General features: G+C 50.5%; 1 long non-coding RNA gene across 4 annotated transcripts in view; it reads right to left on the bottom strand.

Annotated features, from left to right (window-relative positions):
* Positions 1-2482: 2482 nt before the first annotated feature.
* The window catches only part of LOC144173340 (uncharacterized), a 128125-nt gene continuing 106616 nt past the window's right edge, over positions 2483-23991 (bottom strand). For 3 of the 4 annotated variants that reach the window (XR_013323227.1, XR_013323225.1, XR_013323226.1), the window contains exons 4-5: positions 14244-14385; positions 2483-2657 (exon numbers count right to left, since the gene is read on the bottom strand). This is a non-coding gene — a long non-coding RNA (uncharacterized LOC144173340). The remainder of the gene's footprint in view (positions 2658-14243; positions 14386-23991) is intronic. The other variant, XR_013323224.1, reaches the window with a different exon arrangement.

Raw genomic sequence — 23991 nt, 5'->3', positions numbered from 1 at the left:
GTCGAAGCTAGAGCCCATGCGCTGTGCGTGTTCTCTGCTTGGAAATATTCTTTGCAAGCTAAGACACCAATCAATGCTACATAACGCCTCCATCTACACCGAGGCGCAGTAAACAAGCGAAGCATGTTGTGATGTCTTGCGTAGGTAGAGAAAAGCTAAGAAACCCCCCACACTACGAAGCCTTCGTGCTTACTGCGATGATGGATAAGAGCAGCTCGCCTACGAAGCCCTACAGCTATGTCCAAATCTTCATGGCTAATGACTTTGCGTGCGTTAGTTACGGTGACAAAACCCCTGCGGTAGGAGCCAATGATTTCAATGGGAATGAAATCAATGCGTGAATTAGATTTGGCGCTATGCAAGAGTGTGTCTGCAGTAGCCGTGCATAGCAGCCTGAATATATCATACAGGCCCCAAAACCATTGTGACCTCCATTACTAGTGACAATGACTTATAGAATGAAGTGTGCACCACAATTTTTTCTTACCATGATGTCTGCAGCTCCGCTCGTCATCCAGCTTCGCAGTGCGGTAAAGTCTTGAACTTTTGCAATGAAGCTGTGTATACCTTTGGTAAAACGTTCACTGATAGCGAAAGGGACATTCTCCGAAGCATTGATTGCGATGCGTGAAAGAAACTGGGTGCGATGAGCGGCAGGCCACAAAGAGGAAGAAACGCAAGGTCTCGCACAGCGAATCGCTTTTCTTTCCTGCATGGCAAAACTGCATCATGGTCACGTGTTTGTGACGTAGTTCGCGAACCACAAAGGGAAGACGGTACTCCGGCAGCGTATCGTGCGTTGTTAGGTGGAACAACGCTGCGTTCCGTACGAAGATAGAGGGTAGAGGTTTATTTTTGCTTCAAAATTACTATCGGAAGGCAAAGCCGCGTCTGCTTTTCACATCGGAGGAACAACGCGCGAGCGAGGAATGACGCCGCTAGCAGCGGTTGCAATGAGACCGTGGCCGAGGCTGCGTATACCGAATAATGTAACCATCGCGTCGGGCCGAGCCGGCCGCCTGGGAAGTCGACCTTGCACCCGCTGCCGAGTGCGACCTTCGATGTTTAACCGATCCGGCGGCGCGAAAGGGAAGCGCGCCTACGATACCCTCCCTGCGCAGGACGACGGCGAGAGACTGCGATGGCGCTCCGGCAAACAAAAAAGAAAAACAGGAACTGTGGCTGATTCTTCTGTCGTAGGAGTCAGTAAAACACGAAAGTTAAATGTGCAGCGAAATCTATAGCTGACCATTATTTGCGAATCGGCGGCTGTCTTGTGGGTGTGCTTGGCGAGCGGCGTCCTGCTGGCGGGTCGCTTCGGCAAAGGTGTACTGGCGTCTTTTTCTTGGCGGATATGACGTCAGTTAAATCTCGGTGTATCCCGACAGAAAACACTTTAGTAATCAAGTATAAAACCCAAAAACAAAAGACCCTAAATATAACGTACTCTGTAGTACTAAGGTTCGTTCCCCGCAAGAATACCCTGTGTACAGATGTGCACCCTTTACAGGCCGCTTGCCTCATTGTACTGGCGTCATTTCCCTGACGGATACGACGTAAGTGAAATCGTGTATCCCGGAATAAAACACTTTCGTATTAAAATCACCCAAAATGTGACAGATATGTAGTCGTACTGTCGTATCCTCGTTTCGCCAAATACAGCTTCGCTGGTCGACCCCGTTCACAGGGTGGAAAGCCCGATGAATTTTTAAAGCACGAATATGATCCATTGACTTGTTTTGAAATAAATCGCCACATCGTCCGTTCGTACCTCGTACGTATAGTCATCATCACCATTAGGGTCCATCGTTATTTTCGCGGAGACCGCATCCGCGCATAAAAATCGCTACGTTGAAGAAAGTCATGATCCCTGATTCTTATGATCCCTGCTCCAGGGGTGGGTCACCCTGCTTCCTTATTTTGCTCATAAATATAATATTTGTAACCGACCGCGCAATCATGAATCCGCTCCTAAATGAAACCAATTTCGGGCCTGGGGAGAGCATAGTGGGATGTCACGTCTCCATCTGTCTTGACGAACTGAGGTCGTGATACGTGCAGCCAGGAGGTTGGGTGCTGTGGCGTCGGGCGTCGTGAGGAGCAGGATCCAGATGCTGTAAGGTGGAAAAGCATGTGTTATCCGCTCGTCAGTCACGTTATAGGGGATTAATCTATTTGTGTTTGTGCGTCTGTCTGTCTGTGTGCTTGTAAGGGTACAACACGATATTGTGTGCCTGGGTGAAAACGACCAACACCCCGTCCGTTACAAAACAGCTGCAGAGAGGAAGAGAGGTTCTGCTTCGGACTGGATTCCTTGCTTCCCATCGGGTGGCGTTGTCACTGCCGCTATCACCCGCCGTCAAATTCGTGATCAGTGAAATTCGGCTGCTTAATTTTAGACGTTTCAGTCAGAGTAGTTTTTTACATTAACACCTAATTCTTTTGTACAAGAAAGAACACAAAATTGAAAATATTAGGGTAAATGGATTTATTGAAATCACAGTTTCTTTTGTCATGCCAGCTGCGATGTTTCCCTACGCATTTCATGTACAGACACCGATATACTTATAATCGGGTTTGGAATAGTGCTTGCAGGTGCACGAATCACTATCATTTTTCATTCCTGGACATAATGATGCATTTTGAGATGCATCGCACTGAAACGAATGAGAGTAAAAAAGAAATTAGTGTGACATGTAAACTTTATAACGCTCAAAGAATGTGCTTGGACAGAACGTGGTACTCCAAGTTATATTTTGAATTGATTCTAGATCGGAAGTACATGCGGATATTAGGAAAAATGCACTCCTCAATACGAAAAGGTTATGTTCCCCGTCCGTAAGGCGAATAACGTGGCTTTGGGGCTAGCGGATGAACCACGATTTCAATACACCTTCAATAAAAGAAAACCGGCATGAATGGGGACCGAACTCAGGGTTAGTGCGGTTGCAAGCAAGTGTCCTATCCACTACTATACGCATACGCCACATGGAATGCAGCTTTTGAGGTGCCCTTAAGGCAGCTATTGCATCCAATATATTTATAATTGGAAGTTAATAAAATGTGGAATGTATGGGAAATCAAAATCCCTTGGGCCACTATAGTCTGCTTACGTGCTTGAAGGTGAAATCGTGGCAACCGCCATCAATAGAGACCAGATTTTAGGCAAACCTATTTTTTCCTGGCGCTCCTACCCCCTCACTTTTATATATCAGCATAAATAAGAAAAGAAGGGCGTTTATGGTGTCTTTAGAGTGCCTATAAATGCCTATTTCGGAGTTCGTGCCTAAACGCTTGTAACTTGCTCAAACATTAGCCTGAAGTTTCGTTTCGAGCGCAGTTTGAGGTAGTTATTTATGTAACCCGGCAACATTGACTCCTTCGAACTCTATAGGGTTAACGTACCCGTATAGTTCAATAGAATGCCGGAAAACAACCGCTAGTAGCAGTGAAATGGGATGCGGCGGCCATTATACGCCGCCGCTCTGGCATGGTGCGAACGGTTGGCGAACGCAAATACTCGTGGGGAGCCCACAGAAGAAAATAGAGTGAAGAGCAAAAGAACAAAGAAAAATTTGATGCAAACGCGGCTACGGTTTTGTTTTACTTTCGTTTTGACGTAAATTTACGTCTCATCTGTACGATTCGGATAATATCACTGTATATATATAAGAGAATTGGCAGTGTTCTATTTAGCAGTCCTCATGTAAGAACTTTTGAGTGAGAGAGGTACACCTGGGCTGTGGGGCACTCCGTAGTGGAGGAACATGGATTAATTTTTACTAGCTGCAAATCCTTACGTGCACCGATATTTCGACCGACAGGCGTTTTCGCTTTTCACCTCCATCAGAAAAGCAGCCACCATGGCCGGTATCGAGCCTTCATCCTTGGGCTCAGCACACAACGCCTCAACCGCTGAGCCACCGTAGCGGGTGAAAAAAAATGCAACTTGTATCTGGGTAACGAGAGCGGTCTCAAATAATGTCTTCTATTGAAAATGTGCTGCTAAGCTTTGAAACTTCAGTAAACAAGCGAAAGAATGGTTACGTTAAAGAGATAGCGACGGCGAATGAAAGTTATGCTGTTTTGTAACGGTCCCTTACTGTAGCACGCGTTGACAGGAGAGCATTTCTTTTCAGTTACCTACATGTATTCAAAATAAAAAGGTAAGGACTACGAGTAAACCCACATGCCAGCAAGTTGCGAAAGACGGGCGAGTGAGTTTAGAACAGCGTAATGGCGTTGGTATAATGATACGCCAAGCGCACAGCAAGGTAACACGCAAAATGCACAATCAAGCAAGCAGAAGCGGTGTACTCTTCCAGCGCAGCGCAAGTGAAAGAATAAGTAAGCGATTAGCTGAAGCATAAATGCGAGCCGGCCTAGTTGGATCTGATGCATCTGTACAAATAGCGCATACAAACGGGAACAAAAACAGGAAAGTTTCTTAAACAACAATTTTATACCCCCCGGCGCTGCGCACAACAAGGCAAGAAACGATTCGGTGGCGCACACTTCAAAACTTGTTCACTCTCAGTAATTTCATATGCATGAGCATGACAATGATGCCTCCTTATGTGACAATGCTAAGGCGGAGTGGCCTAAATCATCCTCATGGTGATGGAAAATGCGAAAAGCCTCTACAGTTTTTCTAGATATTTTATTAGGGTGCTTAAACAGGATGGCAGCGTTATCAAAGAAGGGAGTGATTCCGGAGCAGGCGATCAGCTGGGAGACAGTGCCTGCTCCACACGTGACCGACATACCGGCGGAAACTTCTCAATCGCCGATGCATAATCAACCAGCGGCCCCCCACTCCCAACCTGGAGAAGCTGTGACCACAGAAGAAAGTTGTGGGACGCAGCCCTTTGAAAGCCAACTTGGCGGATGCACGCAACACCCACAAACAAATTTGAGACCGCTAAGCAAACGGCGTCCACTGAAACGATACGGGGACCCAATCTAAGGAGGAAGGCAGTGTAGTACTGAACAGCGTTCTTAGAACTAGGTCCTTTTGGTAGAAAGGGAGGAACGCCACCGTTTCGTTAAGGGTCGATGCAACTGTTAGGGAATTTGTTACGTTTACGAAGGAATGGCAGAGTGAACAACGTTCCTTCTGTAAACGTTCCATCGCTAGGATTTGGCTGTTTTTGATGCCAAGACTTTAAGCCCCTGATCCTAGTACAAAAAGCCACAGGTTTCTACTGTGTTTCTGATCCTATAAGGTGCCCAGTTTGCCCGCCCTTCACGAAACGTGCTTCTTCGAAGGTAAAATGCAGAAGAATAACCACGCATCGGGCCGCCGCCTCTCGGACAGGCTGCACCGAGTACGCACAGCCTTGTCGGTACGGCGGCTGCAAAGACCAGCGAGACAGGTGGTTTGGCGCCCCTTTGATTCGTCTTTCACCGCACACTCTTTTTTTTTGTACAATTATGAACACGCTCAAGTTTCGCCTTTAATAGTGGAACTCGAAAGCCGAGCAGGAGCAGACGTGAGTTCACCATCCTCATTCGTAGACGACCCCAGCTCGGAAGAGCATTCCACACAGGTGGACTGCACCGAATTCATCGCGCATCGCACACGTGTTCGCTACAGCACCCGCACCATCCGAAGGTGCCGCACGAGACTACTCTGACTCTGTCAATGGGACACCTGGATCGCCAGCGTTGCGCGTACCGCGTCTAAAAGCAAGGCGTCTATTCCCCTGTCTCAGATTCTTGAAATATCGCCGTTGCCGCCCAAAGCGAGGCGAGAGCTAGATCTCGTGCGGAACAGCGACCATCCCTAAAAGCTGCAATCCGAATCTGAAATCTGACGTTATATCGCCCCACGCCACGGACATCGCGCCCGAACGCGTCGCCGTGAGCTTTCTCATGAACAGAGCGGACCTACGGTTTCTTTGCCAATTTGCTGCAGTGATTGATTTTCGCATTTTGCTGAGGATTATTGCAGCGCCTTCCGTTCCATCATAGCAGTGCGACGGCTGTAGTGTATTCTTACGGACCGGCTACAACAAGTGCTGCATCCGGGCACCAATAGCACTCTTGCTGATGCAAATCGTGAGATGCAACTGTTTCTGAGTTCGAACAAGGGAGTCTACTAAGTCGGGAAATGTATTCTGGACATTTTTCTCCTGTCATATTGTAACATTGAACCACAATTCATTACACGCCTATGAATGCTTGCTTTCAATGCGGTTTCTTGTGCGAGAAATTTAATTATATTTACTCGTGTAATGAACGCACTTTTTTTCCGTAAAACAGAAGCGAAGTGGGGGTGGGTTTATTATGCGGGATTATTTTTCGAAAACTTTGCGGAGTGAAGAAAGAAGGCCGGCACGAAACAAAATAATGCATTAACATAACCTACCTTTCGCAGTAAACATACGCGTACGCAATGCGCAAACACGAAGGGTTTTTATTGAACTACACTCGTGTTCGCTTGTCAAGGCATCACTTCGTCAATTCCAAAATGTTTACTTGCAGCACGGTTCCTATGCTCAAATGCGCACTCCAGAACCTTTAACCTAAAACTGGCCGCGTAACTGAAATTTTGGCCCATCGCAGACTGAAAAGTGGAAGTGAAGCAGGAAAGCAAGCAAGTAAAATACTACCACGCAGAAAAAGTAGGGCTGAGACGCTCAGCAGATTGAGCCGACTGAGATTCGTTGTGATTGGCTGTCCAACGACGCCACGCCGGAGTGTTTTCTCGTGTTTACTCCAAGAGATGGCTCTAGGTTGCATGCACGATCATCATCAGCGGGAGCGAGTGAAGTGGGAAAGCTACTATACGGCCATTTGTGGGACTGCAGGGTTGGAAAGTTGGGGGTGAATTTGTTACGCGGGGTACAAAAGAAACCTAAGTTTGACGACTAAAGTTTGGGGTGCGTTCATTATTGGAGTGCGTTCATTACGCGAGTAGTATGTGCGTGCATGCGAGTAAATTTCTATTGCCACATCTGAAGAGCAGCAATCTGACTGCGCGTTTGGAGAAAGAAACGGAAAGTGCCATATGGGTTACACTAGAGCCACTATATAATCTACGTCTAGTGGCCCTAGATTGCACTTGTTATAGACGAGCACCGAAGTTGCAGTAAGACATTTCTGGAGTATGTCAGGTGCTCCCGGAAAAGATTCGTCTTGGAGCGTTCCTTGCCTGATAATATGCTGCAGGCGGGTTTCATATTCGTTTAATATACGTAGTTCGATGTGAGTTTCAAAGTTGTTCACTTTATTTCGCCTGAGCATTAGCCGTCACCTTATTTAAACTTACCAATTAGAATGCAACGATAATGTAATGACACGTTCCAATGTTGAAAGTGTAATTGGAACGCGTTCCTTTCGCATTAAAGGAAACTTTAACGGAAACTGGTTTAAAAATTGGCAAGGAACGAGGAATGAGCTTGCCTTCCTGTTTTAGAGTAACGTGTAGAATACCTGAGGAAGGGATGTTATTCACGTCTACGCAAGCGGCACACGGGCACTCAATGTTGAGGAACTGGGCCCCGGGCCATGGCACCGCTCAGAACGCTATTTATTCCACTTCTTCCTCCACTAGTTGATGATGGTGATAATGTCCTATACAAGCTCGTCTTCGTCTTTCCTCAACATCCTCCCGCCCACGACAATGACTCATACTCACACACACACATGCACGAAACACGCGCAGGAAATAGCACAAAAATAAATAACAGCCAGTTCAGCCTCATCGATGTGATTCGTTGAGCCATCGGTCTCCGGTCGTGAGTTGCTTCCTTTTCCACCGGTGCTTTGAGGAGTGATGTAGCTTCCTTGTACCGGTTTTGTTCAGCCCTGGCAAGGAAAGACCAACAACCCTCGGTTCCGGGGTATACGAGCTAGATAGCGGGCGATCTTGGGTCGAGGTTCTTTGCAATGCCGGATTGATTGGGATCCCTCGTGATTCAGACGCCCTTTTTGTCGGTAAGGGTGCATAGTAGCTTTGAACACTTGGTCTAGCTTGCCCCTGCAAGCTTCCTTTACGGCTGCAAGCTCCTCTTCGCCATACTCATTGAACATTGTGGCGTGGCTGATGGTGAGGAAGAGCTGGTGAGCAAGCAGGTCATTGCTGGCCCCGGTGCGTTGGTAACCGTCCTGTTCTCCCGGTTCGTCGTAGCCGCCAGGATCATAGGGGAACTCACCCTGCTCGGGCTGTAGCCTCAGACTGACGAACCCAGTCCTGTGCCCGCGGCAGGCACGCACGTAGCCAGTGCCGGGCGGCAGGGATGGTAGCTGCTCACACGTGACCGCTCGTCGTGTGCACACATCGCGATCGCGAACTGCGACCCCATGCCTCAGGAGGGATGATCGTGGCAGCGGATGGTGTGGCTTCTTGGAGCTTCCTAGGGGGCCGCCAAGCGTGGCAGTTGAAGCTCCCCGGTTGCCGTTCACGATCTCGCCGCAACCAGGGTCGCCTGACGGTTCGTGCGATCCAACTCGGAAGGCCGGTGCGCCGATCAGAGTCGGGGATACCAGGAAGCACTGACTCCAGCGGAGATGCCACCGAAGAAGCCAGCGCCGGGAGCAACACGGCCATCGTCGTACAAGTGGGAACGGCGCACGCTTGTGACACTTAACAACCACGTGCTCTCTCAGCAAGGAACCCCGACGAGCGGCAGCGATGTCTAAAGCGTCGAGGAACATCACGCTGGACGGGTCCGCATCACCGTACATCGTGGTCGTGGGGTCCTTGGAGAGGTCGGTTCCGTGGCCGTCTTGGACGACGACGCAGTCACCGCTGGTCGGGCGGCTGGGTGCACCCAGTTGTGCCTCAATAGAATCGGTCGTGCTCTCCGCTGGTTTCTCTGGAGGATCAGACTCGTCGGCAGCTGTGAGGACGTTCCGACGGTCAGAAACGCACGGCTCACACGCCGCGGGAACGTTGGCCACCTTGTCAGCCTCTGCGGTCATCCCGCTGTCACCGGAGGGCGTTGCGGTCTTGCCGTGCCTGATGACGGCGGAGTAATCGCTGGGCGCTCCGGTGCTCCGAGCAGCAATTGGCGGAGGAACAGCGGAGGGTCTGGCGAAGCACACCAGTGTACGGATCGTGATGACCTTTTCGTCGTACTCGTAGCTATCGAATAAATCGGCCTCAAGGTCGTCCAAATCAATGGTCTCCTCATATATGCGCTTATCGAGGGGCTTCAACTCCTCGTACCTGCTTTCGACGGCGTGCAGGTGCGAGCGGATCTGGCCGGTCGATGAGAGGGGATCCTGAAGTAGCAATTGAATGGCAGCTACGCCCCTTGTGACGGCTTCCCTCACAGTGTCACGGTGGCGGCGAAGCTCCTCCATGGCAGACGGCGCGAACGCAGGCGATGGGGAGTCCTAGACACGAGCCCGAGCGGCAGACAGCGTTCGATGACGAGCCTCGCAGAATTGGGTAGCTTCCAGGGGACCCCAGGCCTAGCGTCCTCGAAGACTGCGCCGCATCAGGTCAGGTCTGCTCGTGGGTTGTCTACGGGTTCAGTGTGGGTGGTGTGGAGCGTCGATCAGCCGGCCATGGCGGGCGCCGCCCAAGGGCAAGGCCTCCGAGATGAGGGAATCACGAAATATCCCAACCAGGAGGTTCCCAGGCCTCGCGAGCCTCGGAGACGCGCTGCGCCGTAAGGCAGTCCACTGGGCCGTTCCTCCCGGGTTTCACGGCACCAAATGTTGAGGAACTGGGCCCCGGGCCATGGCACCGCTCAGAACGCTATTTATTCCACTTCTTCCTCCACTAGTTGATGATGGTGATAATGTCCTATACAAGCTCGTCTTCGTCTTTCCTCAACACTCAAGTTGCCCTACCGCTCCTGTGCTTACCAGCATACGATTCGTATATACACCAAGCGCGCCTGCCAGCGTGGAGTCATTCAGACAGCCGCTTTCCCCACTCACCTCAATTCATTCTATATTCGCTTGCCTGACGCGCTAGCATAAAATAAATGGCACCAGCCATTGCTGGTTCCCGGCACCAGCGTAGATTGCTTCTCACTGCCCCGGCTTACCCGGCCAATACACAACAGGTTTGACTCACTTTTAGCGAAGATTTTGACGCACCTTCGAAGCAGTTTTGATGTTGAAGCCTTTAACGCTTCTCTCAACCTTCTTTAGAAACGGATAGTGAAGTTTTCTGAAGCAAATATCACCTGGATGCTACTATCTTTCAACTTCAGCGATTTCTGCCATTCTCGACGCGTCTGAGATTGCCAGATTGCTGTTGCCTTCGGAGGTAACTGGATACAGCCACCAACAGGTAGTTCCTTCGTTAAGAAATTAAAGGACTGGACTTGAGCTTCCCTGCCATTCCGGGAGTAAGAATGTGCAAAGTTTTGTCATTCCGCGGAATTAAAAGGCATGTAAATGGGGAAAAGTTCTAATTTCGGAGAACGCAAATGGAATGTAATGTGCCTGCGCATTCCGCAACACTGGCCGGAATTGGGTCTGGTAACGCACCCGGCTGCTAATCTTGGAACGCGAGTTTAATTTTCACACGGGCCGAAATGAATTTTTACTCTCCGTGTGGGGCCAGGAGTCTCCGAGATCTGACACTAAAACTTTGTGACACGTTAGCCTAATACAACTCCGCTGTAAAGTAAACCAGCCCTAAATTTTTCGCCCGCATCACGGTATCAGTACCATGGCAGACACCAGTGAAGGAAGGTAGTTGTTGCAGCTGTTGGCTAAGAAGCGTCTACAATAAGAACCTGGCGGCCGTTGTATGCCACCACCGTTGGTTCAGCAAACAGCGCCGCCTGTGGCAAATCGTTCGTCAGTGGAATGCCGGTGGCGGTCAGCGCAGCGTAGTTGTGCATCGCTTTCGTTCTGCTGAAGTGCAGCTTTCAAAGTATAGGTAATCATGAAGCTTTTTGTACAGATCGGTAAATCTTGAAAGTAAAAGCGACCTTTACGATGCATGTGATGTGTATGATTTACGCCCATACTCAGGAATTTCAAATTGGAGAAGACGCTCGATGCGCCAAGCTGGATGTGCATATTCCTTCCTCAATTCAAATTTTTCATGCAGTATTGTTGCCAACCTCCAGTTTGGCGCATCGAGGGATATATTGAAGCTAAATGCTCCTGCAAAGCGGGCGTCGGCGTCGTTCACGAGCGATAGACAAGGGAGGGGGGGGGGGGGTACCTTCCACAATTACCACAAAATATGAAGGCTGAGGGACGACGCTACGTAACGTCATTACTTAGGGTATAAACGTGGTCAATTTACAGAAATACATTTAGAACAGCCATCAGTAATCGTTTCCAGAATAAATACTGCATGATAATAGAAAGTTATTGCTTGACGCGGAAAAGCATTGCTTTACGCTTCTAATAAGACTTGGTTGCTTGATCGCTGGTTAATTCTTTCTCAGAAAACAATTACTGCATGTTAGACACGAGGGTAGACACGATGATAGACACGAGGGTGCGGAAAACCCGACGTAAGTTTCACAACTGAATGCTGCGGTCGCGTTTTACCGCAAGCTGCCAGCTCCGCTTGAATGAACACAAACTGCGCCGCTTGCGCTGCACGGAAACAAGTTGTAGAACCAAGCAAAGCCCATTGCATAACAAATTGGGGAAATTTTTAAAATTGTATAATAATGCGTAAGAATAATTATGCGGTTTTTCCGTCTCACCAACGTTGCGTTTTCTTGGAGAAATTAAATGGCTAAGTTCAGGCAACTAATCACGTTAGAGCGCGGGATCGGAATGCACATAAATTTCGTCCGGTCGCCCTAAGTTCTCTTTTATTTTGTTTTTAGACACACATGAGAGTGCCCTATCATTAATAGAACTCTGAATCATTTAATATTTTTAATATCTTTTTACTTTCGTGTGTATTCTGCAACAAACGATAGTTGGCAGATTTGGCAGATTTCGATGTTCCTATCAAATTGCGTGAATGCATTTACGTTTGGTTCTATATATTGTTTTTCAATGATTTACACTTACTCCTACAAAATACATATATTGACAAGGCATTACACGGTTTGTGTTGAGGAACTTGGCCAAGAATGCTTACGCATAAAAAACACAGGCTGCCGTTCACACTCTGCCACATTTTTTGACGCTGTGGCCGTCTATCAGTGGCAGCCTTTATTTTACACAGGTGGTAAAATGTGGAGGGGAGGGGGCAGGGTTTGCAGACCGCGCTGTTGGGTGGGTGACCCCAACAAACGCACAAATTCCCTTTCGGCTTTCAGGACTCCATGCTGTAACTCATGGAAGCATAAGGCACGAAGATCATTTTTACAGAAAGAAATTGTACACTAAGACACGGTAATCAAAATCGTACGTACGCGCATATCTCTTCAAAGCACACGTATCGAGGTATCCCACCGTTAAGGCTGGTGTGGAAACTATTGTCATTGAAACCAGTGAAAATAATATTAGGTAGAAATGAATGCTTATCCTGACATTTTTATTCGTGACCAAATGCGGTTGAGCCAAACGTACAGCGCCGCTAACAGCGCCCATACACAACCTTAGAAGTGCCCGACGAGTTTACGCGGTCGTTAGTGCTTCTAAGAACTGAACACACCTGCCTAGACTTCGTTTCACCTCACATATCCGCTAACAGCACCACCACCCAACCATTAAAAGCATCGAAGCAAACACGAAAAAAAAACAAGGCTGCGCAACGAAACGCTGCGTAGTCCAATGCGGCGGCCCATTCCAGTAACGAGGGGAGCGCCGAGTGAAGGCGCCAGCCTTCTAGCTGCCCGGTCCCTATATCAAGGGTTCAAGAAAACAGCCCTACATCCTCACTTTGGAAAAAACCAGCTGAAGGTAGATGGAACCAAGTAAAATGTTGTAAAACAGATATTTCGTTGCAGACGGTACTCGACCACGCGTCCCAGTCGCCTGTAGTGTTCTGTCTAACGCATCGCGACTCAGACGTACTGCCATTCGTACAGTCGTCGATGCGTCCTCAGCCACCTAAGTTGTCTAACTGGATGACTGGTCTAACTGGTAGCCCTGAAATCCCTCAACAGTCTTATCTGGAAAAGCATATACTGGTTCCACACCATTCCCTTCAATGTTGTCACCCCAGTTGGCCTGCTTCCCATTCCGCAGTATCGTTATGTGGCCTGATTACATGCTTTGTGGCAGGGCATAGCAATAATCATGATTGACAATCCAGCGCGCAAAAACACGGCACAAAAAAGAACGAGAGTTAGACAGGACAATTATTGCGTTTTTTTGTTTGTGGTTATCGGGTGCAATAATTTACCGCCACGTGGGAGACTGATCTGTATATATGACCAATGTTTTCTTCAAAATAAATCAGTTGTGAGTGCAGCGCTGTCCTGTCTAACTCTCGTTCTTTTTTGTGCCGTGTTTTTGCGCGCTGGATTGTCAATCATGAACATTCACCGACTCGCCCAAATCACAGTCCTCTTGAGATAGCAATAATCATGAGGCGACGATGTAAAGAGCTCGCGCTCTTGTATGCAGTTGATCACACCATGTATGACTGGCTTCTGCAACCTAACCTATTCAAATGGTTATCAGCATTTTGTGCTCCACAATATGGCAGCTATTTCTAACAAGATGCACGCCAGGCTGTAGTTCCTTTTGGAAAACAGAAGCGATATTGCGCGTAAATCCATGAGGTACAAGTTATACATAGTCTTAAGAGACTTAATTGTTTGTACCCGCCAACATTTATCAGAGAATATCGCACTAGAGGCTGAAACCAGCACCGAGAACAGGCCACAAGTGACCCTGCGTGATTAAAAGCATTGCGACGTACATGCTCTCAAGAGCGGTAATTACTTATCTGTAATTCAAGAGCGGTAATTGCAGAGTTTCTTCTGAATTGTCTTGCCATAATCTGGGGGCACCACTCTGACTTAGTATTCCGAAGTGTCCTTACTCTAGTGATAGTACACTCACTTTCTAAATACTTTTAGGCATCTTTTGAACTTCAACGCACGGCTTTAAAGAACTGTATTGGTTTTTAAGCCTTGCAATTTGATTTATTCCCATCGAGAGCCACCTGCTTTTTTATTCATGTAGGAAAGGTGTTTACGCTATTATTTACTCTTATTTCCCGTTATAGGCGGTTGAAAATGCTTACGCACATAAGCTTGCAATACACGAACGAGCAATGTTAGTCTCAATCTATCCTGAAAGCATGCACTTTAAACTTGTTTATCAAAGGGTTGGTCCCAAAACGGCTTTGTTTTTAAGTTCCAAGTAAAAGAATAGTAACTGTAATTCCAGTTGGCACTCACCGGTACTATGCAGCCGTGTAGTGTGTACCAATCTCCGTAGTAGGTTGCGATATATTGAACTTTATTACGCCCGTAATATACTGCTGTCGTCTTCTTTCCACCCTCGGTTCTAACCCTTGTAAAGAAAATGCTGAAGCCCCGGCTGAAACAAATGCATAGTTAGTGAAGAAATGCAGTTATTTCTTTTCTTAATGGTTGCGGAGCCACCCGCCGCCACCCGCCGCGGAGCCACCCGCCGCGGTGGCTCAGTGGCTAAGGCGTTGCGCTGCTGAGCACGAGGTCGCGGGTTCGATTCCCGGCCGCGGCGGCCGCTTTTCTGATGGAGGCGAAAAGCAAAAACGCCCGTGTGTACGAGATTTCGGCGCACGATAAAGATCCCCAGGTGGTCAAAATTAATCCGGAGCCCTCCACTACGGCGCGCCTCATCGCCTGCGTTGCGTCGGCGCGTTAAAACCCTACAATCAATCAATAGTGGTTGCGGAGACCGGTTTCAGTCTACTCCCCAATACCCCATAAGCATACATCTGCATACTCCCGTCATGAATGGCGGTAATCAGTGGCAACCGCTGTCGTGATTGTAAAATTGAGAAAAGTGAATTCTGCCCCTGTCACTATTGCTTTGGCTGACACCTAATCCTTCAGCACTCTACATTGTATGGCGTTAAGCTCAGGTGAAAGAGATACGTGGGGGAGTTTCCCGCACAGGGATTCTTGAGTAATCTTGGTGACGGCACTGGCGATACGGCGAACCCCAAGCTTCCATACGCATGTTGTAACCAACCGTGGTAATGAGTTTTAAGGTGAAGGCTGAAACCACAAGCGATAGCCGTCGGTGCCGCGGTCAACCTCCGGCTGATAGGCTTCCGGTCTGTTTTTCAGGCAGGGAGCTCAGGGACCTCTTGAGCTATCAGGCAAAGGCTGTACAAGAAACTACTGGGCCCATCCCTTGCTTTTTTTTTTTCCTTCGTCTAATTCTTTTTCTAAGTTTTCCAAACCCAATGATCGGCCCCCCAAAAAGGGGCCGCACTGAAGTTTTGTTTCTACCCTTTCCGACCATGACGGCCTCGAAACCTGAAAACTGTCCCCACTTCTTGGTAATCCAATCTCTTGAACAACTCAAGCCTATTGCTTCACTGTCCGTGTTCTTGATCGCTAAGTTTCAAGAACGTGTTATAAGTAAATCCTACAAAGTTAAAAAAAGAACCGGCGAGCTCTTGGTAAAAGTAAACAGTCAGAAGCAGGCCACAAGACTCTTGAACCAGAACCGAATTGCCGATCGTGGCATCAAGATTACGCCTTACTGCAGCTTCAACAGCTCGCAGAGCTTGATCTCGGAGCCAGATCTAGCAGGCGAGGCAGAGGCCGATCATCTTGACGGCTTGAGAAGTGAGGGTGTGACGGCAGTCAGGCGCATCACCATTAAAACACAAGATAACGTAGTACCCACTGGAACATCATCCTGACATTTGACCGTACCGTTCTTTCGGACCACATCAATGCCCGCTTCATCCGGTGCTCGGTCCGGGCGTACATCCCGAATCCACGGCGCTATTTGAAGAGCCAGCGGTTCGAGCTTGGTACCAATTCGTGTCGTGGTCAATAACCTGTGTCGAGTGCGCCCAACATGACCACTCCACCGATAATTGTAGCTCACAACAACTCCTCTGCCTTAAGTATCAGGGCCGGCATGCGGCCTACTTCAGCACTTGTGAAAGGTTCAAGCTAGAAAAGAAAATAAACAAACATAAAAGCCACAGAAAACATCACATTCCCAGAGGAGCGAAAGAGGTTCGCCTTTTTCCCTCTGGGGAGGTATGCAGATGCAGCTCGCCGGGGGGCAGAGCGGCGTCTGGTTTTGAGAGGAAATCAGTCCGCGAGTAGGGTTGTGTCCTGCCTCCACCCCCACTGGGTTGTCCCCGGCAGCCCAGCAAGTCGTCATCACAGCGTGGGGCCAGCGCGTAGCGGTTGCGGTGGCAACAAGCACTGCAGGGACCGCTCCTTCCGTCTCTGTATCCCCTGTCCACAGTACATCTCAGGGTGCCTTGGAGATGGAATTGGAGGGATCCTCAGCGGCTCTCACTTCCGCCACACCACCTGTGCCACTCGTGGGGCTCCCAAGGCTTGCGGTGGTGACGGCTGAAACGAAGGGTACCCGCAGGTGTGCTATGTCCAGGGGGCCGGTCCGCCGGGAGCCCTAGTATTCTGATGAGGAGATAGACATCAGACCCTTCCTATCTGCTTCGCAGCTTAAGGAAAGGGTACCTTCATCCGATTCTCCAGAGAGGCCGAAAACCCCCCTCCAAGAGTTCAATCCCCGAACAACGATACATAAACACGCACATATTCCAGTTGCTCTAAACTGAAATAATTGGAAGAGAAAATATCATGCAAGAAAACTGCAGAGGCAGTCTTAAAAATCTTGACGATGTCGATGAGTTATTGCTTTCCAATCTGCCAAGTGTGATATGCCGCCATGAAGCGCTTCTAAATTCCGCACTCACAAATTTTCTGAATAGATGTAGTATTCAGAAAGTACTGGGATGGCTGCACACACTCGTCGGGCGGTGCACCATAATTGCCCGCAACTCCTTAGCATGCCACGTTTCGCTTTGAACTCTGTTCTTGAGGCTGTAGCAATTCGCACAATAATATTTAATAGGTTGATAATGGTATGCTTCATTCATATTCCTCATGGTTTTGCGCATTCGAGGTCTGACTTCTAGGCGCTGGTTGACCAGTGACGGATTAGGAAATTTTGGGGCCCGGGGCTACCTACCTCCTTGGGGCCCATTCAGTTAATTGTGGGGGCCCGAATGACGATTGTTATGAATGGGCCGAGGACCACGCAGGCAGGCAGTAGACGAACACTGTTTAACACGTCGAAGTCTATATTCAACAGGATGGAGGAAAAGCACAGGACGTGAGAATAGTAGAGGTCGGGACGTGACAGACAGGATGGGTTTGGGTCACACGTACACACAGCCCACAGTTCAAAGATACACAAAAAATTACGCCCACCTCCCCTCGCGGGAACCCTGGTGTGATGCGGCGCTGAGGGGGGGTTCAAGCGCAAGCGGAGAGCAACCGTCGACCGAAAGGCCGCCGGAGAGCGGCACACCGGTTATATGCGCTGCGCGCCCGAAGGAGAGGAGACCGCGGAGAGAGAGTGTACTGCACATGCGCAGCACCGGGCGCAGCGCCGCCCACCGGCGGAGTGAGAGCGCGCTGCGCCGCACAACCGCAGATGTTGAGAGAGAGTGTTCGCTCTCACCTGGGCACGCTCCGGCGCCAGTGCATCTGCCGCGGCTATGACGCAACACAATACAACACGATCCACTTCAATCCAATCCAAATCCAATCCAATCCAAGCCAAGCCAAGCCAAGCCAAGCCAATCGAATCAAATCCAATGCCCCTCGCGAGAGTGTGTTCGCTATCAGAGAGGAGAGGGGGTGAGCGGAGGAGAGTGCGGACGCCGCCGCCGCCGACGACGACGACGGACGCACGCCTGAAGGACAGGGCCGCCGAAAAGGATGCTCTCAGCGTCGCATCTAATAACCTCGCAGTTCACAAGGTCCGAGAGCAATGCCCAATAGGCAAGTCAGCTCACTCTCAGTCGCGAGGCGTTTCTAGCCACTTCAACAGCAGGAACGCAGCGCCCAACAGCCGGAATGGCGCGTCAGCAGTCGGCGCACCAGCACCTCAATGACGGCGCCCAGACGAGCTCTCGAGCCTTGGCAGAGGGTAGCGGCGGTCCCGTCTAAGGTGGCCCAGGCGTCTCACGGGGTAGTTCCCACGGACCACGCCTTGTTCCGCCGCTTGGCTTCCAGCCGTTGCCGTTCCAGCTTCCGCGATCCCTCATCCGCGGCCCTCTTCCATGTCATCGCCGCTGTCGTTCTGCTGGCTCACTTTCGCGGCCAATCACTCACGTGGCCACTCATCACATCACCCCCACCTTAAGAAAGTTGTTAGGGGAGCCAACAACTATTCTGTTAGTCACGGCCCCGGGTCATGGCCACAGCACACTTACGCACAGTAGGCAGTCAGAAATAGTCAGTTACACGATGGCTTGTCACTGCTGTTTCACACGCGTGGAGTAAGCAAGCGGACGAAAGGTTTGTTCTCAAACTGTCAAAGTCAGTAGCTTGCATTAGACCATGTCATTGAGCGTGTATGCAGCGGCAACTTGTCGGTCGTTCTCCGGCTGCAGATGTGGCATGAGGGCAGAAACCGCTTAACATCATTTTGCAAATCCGGTGAGTAGAATTCCTCTAAAATGCGCTGAGCAGTCATGCGAATGCCCGCATGTCGAGTTGGGACGTTCTCATGTGCGGCTCGGATGATGAACTCCCGGAAGGTTTTCGGCACTACCATCTGCTTCAACGTCTTCCCAGTCGCACATCGGCCCACCATATATAAGAGGGCCTCGCGTTTGAGGAAAGTGTAGCGGACTCCCTCCCAACTTTTCGGTAGCAAGACCTCAAAGTGTGGTCTTTGCGCTGCTGTTGGGGTAGTCTAGATCGGTTGAAATGAGCGCACGAGGACGGTGGCACGTTAAAGCGTGTGGTCGGCAGTGGTTCAGTTTCCACGGCTATCCTTGGAGGCTCGTAGATGGTACATGCGATCACTTCTTCTCCTGATCCACTTTGACAATTGCCGGAACTGTGACCTGGCCTGTTATACTTAGAGCAGTTTTCATGCTCTGTGATCACAGTGCCACAGTCTCGCGCGTGATGTCCAGGACGATCACATACAAAGAACGTCGGTGTTGCCTTTCCCGGTGTGTTGGCTGAACCCCTCCGTCCGTTGGAGCTTTCCCCAAGTTCACAACGCTTTGCGCCTTCAGGAAACGGTCCGTGAGGTCGGTCAAGACACTCGGGGTGGCGCACTCGCGCTCCTTTAGGAAGACCACGAGCTTCGGGTGACAGCAACACTAGAACTGCTTCGAAATTACCAAATCGTGGAGTCCTTCTTACGTTTTGGGAATGTTGACCATCTCCACCCAGTGGTCGAAGTAGCTCGAAAGCCTCGCCGCAAACTGCCTTCCCGTCTCGCCATCTTCGGCCCGAGGTTTCCGAAACTTCTCCTGGTACCCTTGTGCCGTGAACCGTCGGAGTAACGCCTTCTTGACCTTGGTGTAGTCAAGCGACTCATCTGCATTCATGCGGCCAATCACGGTCAGCGCTTCCTCGGAAAAGCACATACTGAGGCCGACGGCCCATTTGTCCTGCGGCCACCCCTGCCCAGTAGCCACGTGCTCGAAGCGCTGCAAGTACGCGAGTAGATCGTCGCGTCTCTCATCAAACAGGGGTAGGAGTTTCTGCGGATTCACGACGGGCTCATTTGGATTGGTTTCGTTACCGGTAGTAAGGGTGGTGGTGTTTTGCGACATTTCTTGAAGACGAATCTTCAACTCCAGGATTCGCATTTCCCTCTCGGCAGCTTCCTTTGCTATCTCGGCAGCTTCTCGCCGTCCCTCTTTTTCCCGTTCCGAAGCTTCCTTTGCAATCTCGGCAGCTTCTCGCCGTCCTTCTTTTTCCCGTTCAGCAGCTTCCTTTGCTATCTCGGCAGCTTCTCGCCGTCCCTCTCTTTCTCGTTCTGCAGCTTCACGGAGTGCCTCTCTTTCAGCTGCCCTCTATGCACGCTGCTCTGCCCGCTGGGTGTCGATCCACTGGCGAAGATCCAGTCGTGAGAGATCCAGCTGCGTCCCGATCGCCACTAGCTTCTCCACATCCATGCTATTCTTCAGTGACGTGTTCTCACAGCATTCACCTTTTCTGCAGATGTTACTGGTGGGATCCTGGCAGGCTCACCACTTTTGTCATGAATGTTGGGCCGGACCGCGTGCAGAACAATGAGCCCGACTACTGTCTACACAAACACACGCGTTATATTCAACAGGCATTCCAAACGGGTAGGTATTGAAAGGGTAAAGACAATATTCACAGGACTCGCAGAGGACTGGCGAGGAGCCGGTTTACTACAGTCCGCTGGGGCTGGCACGATGGATGGAGCGGAGACGGGCCGGTGACCTCGGTGAGTCGACGTGAGGTGCAAGTCTGTCCGCAGAGGCGTCGAGACGTGTGCGCCGAGATGCCTCAACCCGGCATTATGTTCAACGTTCAACCCGGCGAAGAACGTGGCGTAGCCGGTGATTAGCGTCGGGAAGAGTTAGCTTGGGCTCGAAACGAGGCCTCGCTGCCCGCGCTCTGCGTCGCCGGCACACCGCTCACTCTTGGGCCGGACCCCGCCTTCTCCCTGCGGCGTCCAGGGCTGTCGTCGGGCGTACACCGCGACGGATGGAAACTTCGAAGGAAGCGCCGGCAACCGACCTCGGGCCTACACCGCTCGGGCGCCGTCCTGCTGTTGTCTTGCCCGACCGCTTCCGAGCTCCTTTCTTTTCCGTGCCGAAGTAGTTGCGGAGGGCTGCACCTGTCAGTCCCAAGTCTTGCCCCACCTTCATTATTCTTTCCAAGCCCGTGATATACATGTTCGAATATTTGCGTGGTTGTAGGGCTAACAGCAGCCGGACTCCTCTCTCGTGGTAACACGTGAATCCTGGCAGGCTCGCCACTTTTGTCATTAATGGGCCGAGGACCACGCAGGCAGGCAGTAGACGAACACTGTTTAGCACGTCGAAGTCTATATTCAACAGGATGGAGGACAAGCACAGGACGTGAGCATATTAGAGGTCGAGACGTGACAGACAGGATGGGTTTGGGTCACACGTACACACAGTCCACAGTTCAAATATACACAAAATAACCTCGCAGTTCACAAGGTACGAGAGCAATGCCCAAAAGGCAAGTCAGCTCACCCTCAGTCGCGACGCGTTTCTAGCCACTTCAACAGCAGGAACAGCAGCGCCCAACAGCCGGAATGGCGCGGCAGCAGTCGGCGCACCAGCACCTCAATGACGGCGCCCAGACGAGCTCTCGAGCCTTGGCAGAGGGTAGCGGCGGTCCCGTCTAAGGTGGCCCAGGCGTCTCACGGGGTAATGCTCACGGACCGCTCCCTGTTCTGCCACTTTGCTTCCAGCCGTTGCCGTTCCAGCTTCCGCGATCCCTCATCCGCGGCCCTCTTCCTCGTCATCGTCGCTGTAGTTTTGCTGGCTCACTTTCGCGGCAAATCACTCACGTGGCCATTCATCACAGCGATAATGACGATAATGATGACTGGATTAACCCGATATCCTAACCCTCAGCGCGTACCCGTAGAGACTGCAGGCACCGACATCACTAGTTCCCTTCGCCTTTCTGCCAAATCCCTTCGCTCCTTCCTATTCCAGTAATCCATATCCCTCACCCTGACCCTGACTTCGATCTACCTTTTACTGTGGTGGAATTACGCACCGCAATCCACAGGGGCGGCGTCATTCTCTAATCGGGCATGACGGTGTCATGCTACAGCGCACGAACTCCCGTATGAGGCTTTGTAACATCTATGTCAGATCAATACCTCTGGGAGCACGGGCATAAGACCAGAAACTAACACTTAAAAACAGACGCTGCCAATGTGACGCTCAGGATTATAAGACATACACAACAGGCACTCTTGCTGGCATGGCCATCCTCTTCCGCGCGGATCAAACGGTCCAACAACACACCCTCCTCACTAGGATCGACTACACCGTCGTGGATGTCATCCCCCGAAAAAGACGCCATTAATCCTACATGTCCTACATATCTACACCACAGCCGCTGTCCCCCTGTCAGAAATTGATAGGTCTTCCGAGAAGTAACACTACGCATTGAAGGCCATAAATTAATAACGCTAGGGTATTTCAGTGCCCACCAGATGATGTGGGGGGCTACCGCCATAACGATGGAACTACATGACGCAATCCAACACCATCGTCTCCATTTGCGCAGCAACCCAGACACAGCCACGCGTAGTCGCAGCAGTGTCTCCCGCGATACTTCACTCGACCTAGCCCTAAATTACCGCATTAAGAATGACGAATGGACTTGCGTACACTAAAGCGACCACCACATTACGGAACTGCGAATCCCTCACCACAAAAACTCCAGGCAAGGAATCCGTACCGCCCGTCTTATAAACTGGAAAGTCTTCAGAAAAGAGTCGCCTACTGAGTAAATCCAAAATAGTAAAGATTGGCGTTCTTAGCCTATCACGACAATATCCAACCACATAGGAGCCCTTCCTCTTGCCCAAGACAACTCAGCCCGTAAAAATTCGCCTCAAATACTTATGGGACTCCAGAAACCGGTCTCCTCAAGAGGTCGAAAAGACTCACAACTGGAATCTACGCACTCGTATAGCCCACGTACAAAAACAAAATATTATGCTCGATAGCTAAGCAAGCAAAGTTAGAACCAATTATGGAATACACTTCAGGGAAACCTCGGCACCCAGAGAACGTGGCACCTTCTTTCTTCGCTTGGGGCTCCAAAGACTCAACGCTACGACTGGGCAGAAGCTTAAGAGAATAATGCATAACCACCCCGGAACAGATGAAGACCTGCTGCAAAAGCAACAAATATTTCGAAGCTTAGCCCACTACACAGGAACAGGCGGCGCTACAGTACATCCGTCAAGCGAACCCAGAATAGGATACGCCTTTCATCATTCAGGAAATTTAAGCCGCGATACACGGTGTCGGGCGCTTCGACGCACTAACTGACGCGCCCCATGGCAACAGCCGCGCGGAAATGGAAAAGGCGGGTCGTGCGGCGCTTTCAAACCTGCGCATTCCGAGAAAAGGCCCGCCTGCCCGCACCGGATGTCCCAACGGCTACCGGCGTGTGGCTGGAACACAACGGAGGGTAGTCGCTTTTCTCCGTCCCCCGGTCCTCGTCGGCAAGGTGAAGGGGAAATGTAGAGGACAGTCGCGGACCGGGCGCGGGAGCTCTCGGACCGTCGTCTTCGGGCTGCCCCCAAGCACTGGTTTTTAGCCTCCAGAGTGTAATGTAAATAAAAATATTAGCTCCCCTCCACTCTGTGAAGAAGGATGACCTGCTAAGCTGGATGAAGTCCACGGAGTGCACGAAACAAAATTCACCCGCATTTCCCCGAGGGGGAGCATGGGGAAGTGCGAATGCACGGTTGATGCTATGAGGGGGGCTATGTTGAACTGTGTTGGCATTCGCCTCTTAGTTACATTATCACCCCCTTGTGATCAACTCTGGCATTCACACAGGGACGCCGGAACCGGGGGGGCAAGGGGGGCCAGAGCCCCCCCAAGCATTTTTATGTCAGGGCTCGGCCCCCCCTACTTCCTGCCTCATTGACATTTTTTTGCGCAACTTACGGTCTCCAAGTTTCTATAAATTTGGCTCCATCACTGACGTGAGAGTAGCCAATTTTGCGTTGATAATACTCGCAAAACGTGACAGCTGCAGCCACGGATTACCGAACCGACACGCTGACACTGGTCTGCGTGGCTGCAACTTGCGCTGAGGTAAAAAAAACGGGAGCTGTTTTCTCGTCTCCCTAGGCCTGCAGTCTCAGACGTTTCTTGTGCGGGGTTACAATAGGTATTGTACTGACTCAGCATCGCGACGTGGAATAATTGCCACCACCACCACTACCAACAACATCATCATCATCATCATCGGCCTATTTAAGTCCACTGCAGGACGAAGGCTTCTCCCATTGACTTCCATCCGCTCCTGTCCTGCGCTGTTCGAGTCCATTCTTTGCTTCCGAACTTTCGTATTTCGTCCCTCCATCGAGTTACCGGCCTTCCCCTCCTTCTGGTCCCGTCTCTCGGTAGCCACTCAGTTACCC

Source organism: Haemaphysalis longicornis, unplaced genomic scaffold (assembly GCF_048455015.1).
Source record: "Haemaphysalis longicornis isolate Haplotype H1 unplaced genomic scaffold, Haemaphysalis longicornis Haplotype H1 scaffold_3, whole genome shotgun sequence".
In the NCBI taxonomy this organism is placed as follows: Eukaryota; Metazoa; Arthropoda; class Arachnida; order Ixodida; family Ixodidae; genus Haemaphysalis; species Haemaphysalis longicornis.
This window is presented reverse-complemented; position numbering and strand designations above follow the sequence as displayed.